We start from the raw sequence: 11,310 nt of genomic DNA, 5'->3' as shown, positions 1-11,310 counted from the left end.
TCAGGTGAAATCCTTACGGTTCCAGTACAGACTTGTTAGAACACTCTCTAATTTTGGTAATACTCTTATAATACGCAATTAGTGTCTCCAGAAATGATTAAAAGCTTGGAAGATACACTTGAAATAAAAGTAAATAGATTCTTACTACATTTCCTGCCGTTTTTAATCGCAGACATTACCCGTGGAAAGCCGTGTAATGACCAGAAAACTGATAATATTTACAACTCCGGGCACTTTAGGGAGCGTTTTCAGTTGAATTTGCTTTCAAATATTAGGAATTCTTGTTTATACAGCTTAAAATTTGTGTAGAAAGCCTGTAAGTGAGGACTATACTGCTTATGTTTACAATTGAGGCCGAATTATTCTGGCGTCTTTGGTATAACTCAGGTGAAATACTTACGGTTCCAGTACATACTTGTAAGAACACTCTCTACTTGTGGCAAAACTCTTAAAATACGCAATTAGAGTTTCCAGAAACGATTAGAAACTTGGAAGATACACATGAAATAAAAGTAAATAGATTCTAACTACATTTCCTGCCGTTTTTAATCACAGACATTACCCGTGGAAAGCCGTGTAATGACCAGAAAACTGATAATATTTACAACTCCGGGCACTTTAGGGAGCGTTTTCAGTTGAATTTGCTTTCAAATATTAGGAATTCTTGTTTATACAGCTTAAAATTTGTGTAGAAAGCCTGTAAGTGAGGACTATACTGCTTATGTTTACAATTGAGGCCGAATTATTCTGGCGTCTTTGGTATAACTCAGGTGAAATACTTACGGTTCCAGTACATACTTGTAAGAACACTCTCTACTTGTGGCAAAACTCTTAAAATACGCAATTAGAGTTTCCAGAAACGATTAGAAACTTGGAAGATACACATGAAATAAAAGTAAATAGATTCTAACTACATTTCCTGCCGTTTTTAATCACAGACATTACCCGTGGAAAGCCGTGAAATGACCAGAAAACTGATAATATTTACAACTCCGGGCACTTTAGGGAGCGTTTTCACTTGAATTTGCTTTCAAATATTAGGAATTCTTGTTTATACAGCTTAAAGTTTGTGTAGAAAGCCGGTAAGTGAGGACTATACTGCTTATGTTTACAATTGAGGCCGAATTATTCTGGCGTCTATTGTATGACTCAGGTGAAATCCTTACGGTTCCAGTACAGACTTGTTAGAACACTCTCTAATTTTGGTAATACTCTTATAATACGGAATTAGTGTCTCCAGAAATGATTAAAAGCTTGGAAGATACACTTGAAATAAAAGTAAATAGATTCTTACTACATTTCCTGCCGTTTTTAATCGCAGACATTACCCGTGGAAAGCCGTGATATGACCAGAAAACTGATAATATTTACAACTCCGGGCACTTTAGGGAGCGTATTCAGTTGAATTTGCTTTCAAATATTAGGAATTCTTGTTTATACAGCTTAAAATTTGTGTAGAAAGCCTGTAAGTGAGGACTATACTGCTTATGTTTACAATTGAGGCCGAATTATTCTGGCGTCTTTGGTATGACTCAGGTGAAATACTTACGGTTCCAGTACATACTTGTAAGAACACTCTCTACTTGTGGTAAAACTCTTAAAATACGCAATTAGAGTTTCCAGAAACGATTAGAAACTTGGAAGATACACATGAAATAAAAGTAAATAGATTCTAACTACATTTCCTGCCGTTTTTAATCACAGACATTACCCGTGGAAAGCCGTGGAATGACCAGAAAACTGATAATATTTACAACTCCGGGCACTTTAGGGAGCGTATTCAGTTGAATTTGCTTTCAAATATTAGGAATTCTTGTTTATACAGCTTAAAATTTGTGTAGAAAGCCTGTAAGTGAGGACTATACTGCTTATGTTTACAATTGAGGCCGAATTATTCGGGCGTCTTTGGTATAACTCAGGTGAAATACTTACGGTTCCAGTACATACTTGTAAGAACACTCTCTACTTGTGGCAAAACTCTTAAAATACGCAATTAGTGTCTCCAGAAATGATTAAAAGCTTGGAAGATACACTTGAAATAAAAGTAAATAGATTCTTACTACATTTCCTGCCGTTTTTAATCGCAGACATTACACGTGGAAAGCCGTGATATGACCAGAAACCTGATAATATTTACAACTCCGGGCACTTTAGGGAGCGTATTCAGTTGAATTTGCTTTCAAATATTAGGAATTCTTGTTTATACAGCTTAAAATTTGTGTAGAAAGCCTGTAAGTGAGGACTATACTGCTTATGTTTACAATTGAGGCCGAATTATTCTGGCGTCTTTGGTATAACTCAGGTGAAATACTTACGGTTCCAGTACATACTTGTAAGAACACTCTCTACTTGTGGCAAAACTCTTAAAATACGCAATTAGAGTTTCCAGAAACGATTAGAAACTTGGAAGATACACATGAAATAAAAGTAAATAGATTCTAACTACATTTCCTGCCGTTTTTAATCACAGACATTACCCGTGGAAAGCCGTGTAATGACCAGAAAACTGATAATATTTACAACTCCGGGCACTTTAGGGAGCGTTTTCAGTTGAATTTGCTTTCAAATATTAGGAATTCTTGTTTATACAGCTTATAATTTGTGTAGAAAGCCTGTAAGTGAGGACTATACTGCTTATGTTTACAATTGAGGCCTAATTATTCTGGCGTCTTTGGTATGACTCAGGTGAAATACTTACGGTTCCAGTACATACTTGTAAGAACACTCTCTACTTGTGGTAAAACTCTTAAAATACGCAATTAGAGTTTCCAGAAACGATTAGAAACTTGGAAGATACACATGAAATAAAAGTAAATAGATTCTAACTACATTTCCTGCCGTTTTTAATCACAGACATTACCCGTGGAAAGCCGTGGAATGACCAGAAAACTGATAATATTTACAACTCCGGGCACTTTAGGGAGCGTTTTCAGTTGAATTTGCTTTCAAATATTAGGAATTCTTGTTTATACAGCTTAAAATTTGTGTAGAAAGCCGGTAAGTGAGGACTATACTGCTTATGTTTACAATTGAGGCCGAATTATTCTGTCGTCTTTTGTATGACTCAGGTGAAATCCTTACGGTTCCAGTACAGACTTGTTAGAACACTCTCTAATTGTATTAATACTCTTATAATACGCAATTAGAGTTTCCAGAAATGATTAAAAACTTGGAAGATACACTTGAAATAAAAGTAAATAGATTCTTACTACATTTCCTGCCGTTCTTAATCACAGACATTACCAGTGGAAAGCCGTGGAATGACCAGAAAACTGATAATATTTACAACTCCGGGCACTTTAGGGAGCGTTTTCACTTGAATTTGCTTTCAAATATTAGGAATTCTTGTTTATACAGCTTAAAGTCTGTGTAGAAAGCCGGTAAGTGAGGACTATACTGCTTATGTTTACAATTGAGGCCGAATTATTCTGGCGTCTATTGTATGACTCAGGTGAAATCCTTACGGTTCCAGTACAGACTTGTTAGAACACTCTCTAATTTTGGTAATACTCTTATAATACGCAATTAGTGTCTCCAGAAATGATTAAAAGCTTGGAAGATACACTTGAAATAAAAGTAAATAGATTCTTACTACATTTCCTGCCGTTTTTAATCGCAGACATTACCCGTGGAAAGCCGTGTAATGACCAGAAAACTGATAATATTTACAACTCCGGGCACTTTAGGGAGCGTTTTCAGTTGAATTTGCTTTCAAATATTAGGAATTCTTGTTTATACAGCTTATAATTTGTGTAGAAAGCCTGTAAGGGAGGACTATACTGCTTATGTTTACAATTGAGGCCTAATTATTCTGGCGTCTTTGGTATGACTCAGGTGAAATACTTACGGTTCCAGTACATACTTGTAAGAACACTCTCTACTTGTGGTAAAACTATTAAAATACGCAATTAGAGTTTCCAGAAACGATTAGAAACTTGGAAGATACACATGAAATAAAAGTAAATAGATTCTAACTACATTTCCTGCCGTTTTTAATCACAGACATTACCCGTGGAAAGCCGTGGAATGACCAGAAAACTGATAATATTTACAACTCCGGGCACTTTAGGGAGCGTATTCAGTTGAATTTGCTTTCAAATATTAGGAATTCTTGTTTATACAGCTTAAAATTTGTGTAGAAAGCCTGTAAGTGAGGACTATACTGCTTATGTTTACAATTGAGGCCGAATTATTCGGGCGTCTTTGGTATAACTCAGGTGAAATACTTACGGTTCCAGTACATACTTGTAAGAACACTCTCTACTTGTGGCAAAACTCTTAAAATACGCAATTAGTGTCTCCAGAAATGATTAAAAGCTTGGAAGATACACTTGAAATAAAAGTAAATAGATTCTTACTACATTTCCTGCCGTTTTTAATCGCAGACATTACACGTGGAAAGCCGTGATATGACCAGAAACCTGATAATATTTACAACTCCGGGCACTTTAGGGAGCGTATTCAGTTGAATTTGCTTTCAAATATTAGGAATTCTTGTTTATACAGCTTAAAATTTGTGTAGAAAGCCTGTAAGTGAGGACTATACTGCTTATGTTTACAATTGAGGCCGAATTATTCTGGCGTCTTTGGTATAACTCAGGTGAAATACTTACGGTTCCAGTACATACTTGTAAGAACACTCTCTACTTGTGGCAAAACTCTTAAAATACGCAATTAGAGTTTCCAGAAACGATTAGAAACTTGGAAGATACACATGAAATAAAAGTAAATAGATTCTAACTACATTTCCTGCCGTTTTTAATCACAGACATTACCCGTGGAAAGCCGTGTAATGACCAGAAAACTGATAATATTTACAACTCCGGGCACTTTAGGGAGCGTTTTCAGTTGAATTTGCTTTCAGATATTAGGAATTCTTGTTTATACAGCTTAAAATTTGTGTAGAAAGCCTGTAAGTGAGGACTATACTGCTTATGTTTACAATTGAGGCCGAATTATTCTGGCGTCTTTGGTATAACTCAGGTGAAATACTTACGGTTCCAGTACATACTTGTAAGAACACTCTCTACTTGTGGCAAAACTCTTAAAATACGCAATTAGAGTTTCCAGAAACGATTAGAAACTTGGAAGATACACATGAAATAAAAGTAAATAGATTCTAACTACATTTCCTGCCGTTTTTAATCACAGACATTACCCGTGGAAAGCCGTGAAATGACCAGAAAACTGATAATATTTACAACTCCGGGCACTTTAGGGAGCGTTTTCACTTGAATTTGCTTTCAAATATTAGGAATTCCTGTTTATACAGCTTAAAGTTTGTGTAGAAAGCCGGTAAGTGAGGACTATACTGCTTATGTTTACAATTGAGGCCGAATTATTCTGGCGTCTATTGTATGACTCAGGTGAAATCCTTACGGTTCCAGTACAGACTTGTTAGAACACTCTCTAATTTTGGTAATACTCTTATAATACGCAATTAGTGTCTCCAGAAATGATTAAAAGCTTGGAAGATACACTTGAAATAAAAGTAAATAGATTCTTACTACATTTCCTGCCGTTTTTAATCGCAGACATTACCCGTGGAAAGCCGTGATATGACCAGAAAACTGATAATATTTACAACTCCGGGCACTTTAGGGAGCGTATTCAGTTGAATTTGCTTTCAAATATTAGGAATTCTTGTTTATACAGCTTAAAATTTGTGTAGAAAGCCTGTAAGTGAGGACTATACTGCTTATGTTTACAATTGAGGCCGAATTATTCTGGCGTCTTTGGTATAACTCAGGTGAAATACTTACGGTTCCAGTACATACTTGTAAGAACACTCTCTACTTGTGGCAAAACTCTTAAAATACGCAATTAGAGTTTCCAGAAACGATTAGAAACTTGGAAGATACACATGAAATAAAAGTAAATAGATTCTAACTACATTTCCTACCGTTTTTAATGACAGACATTACCCGTGGAAAGCGGTGTAATGACCAGAAAACTGATAATATTTACAACCCCGGGCACTTTAGGGAGCGTTTTCAGTTGAATTTGCTTTCAAATATTAGGAATTCTTGTTTATACAGCTTATAATTTGTGTAGAAAGCCTGTAAGTGAGGACTATACTGCTTATGTTTACAATTGAGGCCTAATTATTCTGGCGTCTTTGGTATGACTCAGGTGAAATACTTACGGTTCCAGTACATACTTGTAAGAACACTCTCTACTTGTGGTAAAACTCTTAAAATACGCAATTAGAGTTTCCAGAAATGATTAGAAACTTGGAAGATACACATGAAATAAAAGTAAATAGATTCTAACTACATTTCCTGCCGTTTTTAATCACAGACATTACCCGTGGAAAGCCGTGGAATGACCAGAAAACTGATAATATTTACAACTCCGGGCACTTTAGGGAGCGTATTCAGTTGAATTTGCTTTCAAATATTAGGAATTCTTGTTTATACAGCTTAAAATTTGTGTAGAAAGCCTGTAAGTGAGGACTATACTGCTTATGTTTACAATTGAGGCCGAATTATTCGGGCGTCTTTGGTATAACTCAGGTGAAATACTTACGGTTCCAGTACATACTTGTAAGAACACTCTCTACTTGTGGCAAAACTCTTAAAATACGCAATTAGTGTCTCCAGAAATGATTAAAAGCTTGGAAGATACACTTGAAATAAAAGTAAATAGATTCTTACTACATTTCCTGCCGTTTTTAATCGCAGACATTACACGTGGAAAGCCGTGATATGACCAGAAACCTGATAATATTTACAACTCCGGGCACTTTAGGGAGCGTATTCAGTTGAATTTGCTTTCAAATATTAGGAATTCTTGTTTATACAGCTTAAAATTTGTGTAGAAAGCCTGTAAGTGAGGACTATACTGCTTATGTTTACAATTGAGGCCGAATTATTCTGGCGTCTTTGGTATAACTCAGGTGAAATACTTACGGTTCCAGTACATACTTGTAAGAACACTCTCTACTTGTGGCAAAACTCTTAAAATACGCAATTAGAGTTTCCAGAAACGATTAGAAACTTGGAAGATACACATGAAATAAAAGTAAATAGATTCTAACTACATTTCCTGCCGTTTTTAATCACAGACATTACCCGTGGAAAGCCGTGTAATGACCAGAAAACTGATAATATTTACAACTCCGGGCACTTTAGGGAGCGTTTTCAGTTGAATTTGCTTTCAAATATTAGGAATTCTTGTTTATACAGCTTATAATTTGTGGAGAAAGCCTGTAAGTGAGGACTATACTGCTTATGTTTACAATTGAGGCCTAATTATTCTGGCGTCTTTGGTATGACTCAGGTGAAATACTTACGGTTCCAGTACATACTTGTAAGAACACTCTCTACTTGTGGTAAAACTCTTAAAATACGCAATTAGAGTTTCCAGAAACGATTAGAAACTTGGAAGATACACATGAAATAAAAGTAAATAGATTCTAACTACATTTCCTGCCGTTTTTAATCACAGACATTACCCGTGGAAAGCCGTGGAATGACCAGAAAACTGATAATATTTACAACTCCGGGCACTTTAGGGAGCGTTTTCAGTTGAATTTGCTTTCAAATATTAGGAATTCTTGTTTATACAGCTTAAAATTTGTGTAGAAAGCCGGTAAGTGAGGACTATACTGCTTATGTTTACAATTGAGGCCGAATTATTCTGTCGTCTTTTGTATGACTCAGGTGAAATCCTTACGGTTCCAGTACAGACTTGTTAGAACACTCTCTAATTGTATTAATACTCTTATAATACGCAATTAGAGTTTCCAGAAATGATTAAAAACTTGGAAGATACACTTGAAATAAAAGTAAATAGATTCTTACTACATTTCCTGCCGTTCTTAATCACAGACATTACCAGTGGAAAGCCGTGGAATGACCAGAAAACTGATAATATTTACAACTCCGAGCACTTTAGGGATCGTTTTCACTTGAATTTTCTTTATAACATTAGGAATTCTTGTTTATACAGCTCAAAATTTGTGTAGAAAGGCTGTAATTGAGGACTATACTGCTTATGTTTAAAATTGAGGCCGAATTATTCTAGCGTCTTTTGTATGACTCAGGTGAAATCCTTCCGGTTCCAGTACAGACTTGTAAGAACACTCTCTAATTGTGGTAATACTCTTATAATACGCAATTAGAGTCTTCAGAAATGATTAAAATCTTGGAAGATACACTTGAAATAAAAGTAAATAGATTCTTACTACATTTCCTGCCGTTTTTAATCACAGACATTACCCGTGGAAAGCCGTGAAATGACCGGAAAACTGATAATATTTACAACTCCGGGCACTTTAGGGAGCGTTTTCAGTTGAATTTGCTTTCAAATATTAGGAATTCTTGTTTATACAGCTTAAAATTTGTGTAGAAAGCCGGTAAGTGAGGACTATACTGCTTATGTTTACAATTGAGGCCTAATTATTCTGGAGTCTTTGGTATGACTCAGGTGAAATCCTTACGGTTCCAGTACATAGTTGTAAGAACACACTCTACTTGTGGTAAAACTCTTAAAATACGCAATTAGAGTTTCCAGAAACGATTAGAAACTTGGAAGATACACTTGAAATAAAAGTAAATAGATTCTAACTACATATCCTGCCGTTTTTAATCACAGACATTACCCGTGGAAAGCCGTGAAATGACCAGAAAACTGATAATATTTACAACTCCGGGCACTTTAGGGAGCGTTTTCACTTGAATTTGCTTTCAAATATTAGGAATTCTTGTTTATACAGCTTAAAATTTGTGTAGAAAGCCGGTAAGTGAGGACTATACTGCTTATGTTTACAATTGAGGCCGAATTATTCTGGCGTCTATTGTATGACTCAGGTGAAATCCTTACGGTTCCAGTACAGACTTGTTAGAACACTCTCTAATTTTGGTAATACTCTTATAATACGCAATTAGTGTCTCCAGAAACGATTAAAAGCTTGGAAGATACACTTGAAATAAAAGTAAATAGATTCTTACTACATTTCCTGCCGTTTTTAATCGCAGACATTACCCGTGGAAAGCCGTGGAATGACCAGAAAACTGATAATATTTACAACTCCGGGCACTTTAGGGAGCGTTTTCAGTTGAATTTGCTTTCAAATATTAGGAATTCTTGTTTATACAGCTTAAAATTTGTGTAGAAAGCCTGTAAGTGAGGACTATACTGCTTATGTTTACAATTGAGGCCGAATTATTCTGGCGTCTTTGGTATAACTCAGGTGAAATACTTACGGTTCCAGTACATACTTGTAAGAACACTCTCTACTTGTGGCAAAACTCTTAAAATACGCAATTAGAGTTTCCAGAAACGATTAGAAACTTGGAAGATACACATGAAATAAAAGTAAATAGATTCTAACTACATTTCCTGCCGTTTTTAATCACAGACATTACCCGTGGAAAGCCGTGTAATGACCAGAAAACTGATAATATTTACAACTCCGGGCACTTTAGGGAGCGTTTTCAGTTGAATTTGCTTTCAAATATTAGGAATTCTTGTTTATACAGCTTATAATTTGTGTAGAAAGCCTGTAAGTGAGGACTATACTGCTTATGTTTACAATTGAGGCCGAATTATTCTGGCGTCTTTGGTATGACTCAGGTGAAATACTTACGGTTCCAGTACATACTTGTAAGAACACTCTCTACTTGTGGTAAAACTCTTAAAATACGCAATTAGAGTTTCCAGAAACGATTAGAAACTTGGAAGATACACATGAAATAAAAGTCAATAGATTCTAACTACATTTTCTGCCGTTTTTAATCACAGACATTACCCGTGGAAAGCCGTGGAATGACCAGAAAACTGATAATATTTACAACTCCGGGCACTTTAGGGAGCGTTTTCAGTTGAATTTGCTTTCAAATATTAGGAATTCTTGTTTATACAGCTTATAATTTGTGAAGAAAGGCTATAATTGAGGACTATACTGCTTATGTTTAAAATTGAGGCCGAATTATTCTAGCGTCTTTTGTATGACTCAGGTGAAATCCTTCCGGTTCCAGTACAGACTTGTAAGAACACTCTCTAATTGTGGTAATACTCTTATAATACGCAATTAGAGTCTCCAGAAATGATTAAAATCTTGGAATATACACTTGAAATAAAAGTAAATAGATTCTTACTACATTTCCTGCCGTTTTTAATCACAGACATTACCAGTGGAAAGCCGTGAAATGACCAGAAAACTGATAATATTTACAACTCCGGCCACTTTACGGAGCGTTTTCACTTGAATTTGCTTTCTAATATTAGGAATTCTTGTTGATACAGCTTAAAATTTCTGTAGAAAGGCTGTAAGTGAGAACTATACTGCTTATGTTTACAATTGAGGCCGAATTATTCTGGCGTCTTTGATATGACTCAGGTAAAATCCTTACGGTTGCAGTCCATACTTGTAAGAACACTCTCTAATTGTGGTAAAACTCTTAAAATACGCAATTAGAGTTTCCATAAATGACTAAAAACTTGGAAGATACACTTGAAGTAAAAGGAAATAGATTCTTACTACATTTCCTGCCATTTTTAATCACAGGCATTACCAGTGGAGAGTCGTGAAATGACCAGAAAACTGATAATATTTACAAATCCTTCCACTTTAAGGAGCGTTTTCACTTGAATTTGCTTTCAAATATTAGGAATTCTTGTTTATACAGCTTAAAATTTGTGTAGAAAGCCGGTAAGTGAGGACTATACTGCTTATGTTTAAAATTGAGGCCGAATTATTCTGGCGTCTTTGGTATAACTCAGGTGAAATACTTACGGTTCCAGTACATACTTGTAAGAACACTCTCTACTTGTGGTAAAACTCTTAAAATACGCAATTAGAGTTTCCATAAATGACTAAAAACTTGGAAGATACACTTGAAGTAAAAGGAAATAGATTCTTACTACATTTCCTGCCATTTTTAATCACAGGCATTACCAGTGGAGAGCCGTGAAATGACCAGAAAACTGATAATATTTACAACTCCTTCCACTTTAAGGAGCGTTTTCACTTGAATTTGCTTTCAAATATTAGGAATTCTTGTTTATACAGCTTAAAATTTGTGTAGAAAGCCGGTAAGTGAGGACTATACTGCTTATGTTTACAATTGAGGCCGAATTATTCTGTCGTCTTTTGTATGACTCAGGTGAAATCCTTACGGTTACAGTACAGACTTGTTAGAACACTCTCTAATTGTGGTAATACTCTTATAATACGCAATTAGAGTTTCCAGAAATGATTAAAAACTTGGAAGATACACTTGAAATAAAAGTAAATAGATTCTTATTACATTTCCTGCCGTTCGTAATCACAGACATTACCAGTGGAAAGCCGTGGAATGACCA

This window comes from Myotis nattereri, assembly GCF_964212035.1.
Source record: "Myotis nattereri genome assembly, chromosome: X".
In the NCBI taxonomy this organism is placed as follows: domain Eukaryota; kingdom Metazoa; phylum Chordata; class Mammalia; order Chiroptera; family Vespertilionidae; genus Myotis; species Myotis nattereri.
The sequence above is the reverse complement of the archived record's forward strand: the minus strand, read 5'-3'. Positions refer to the sequence as shown.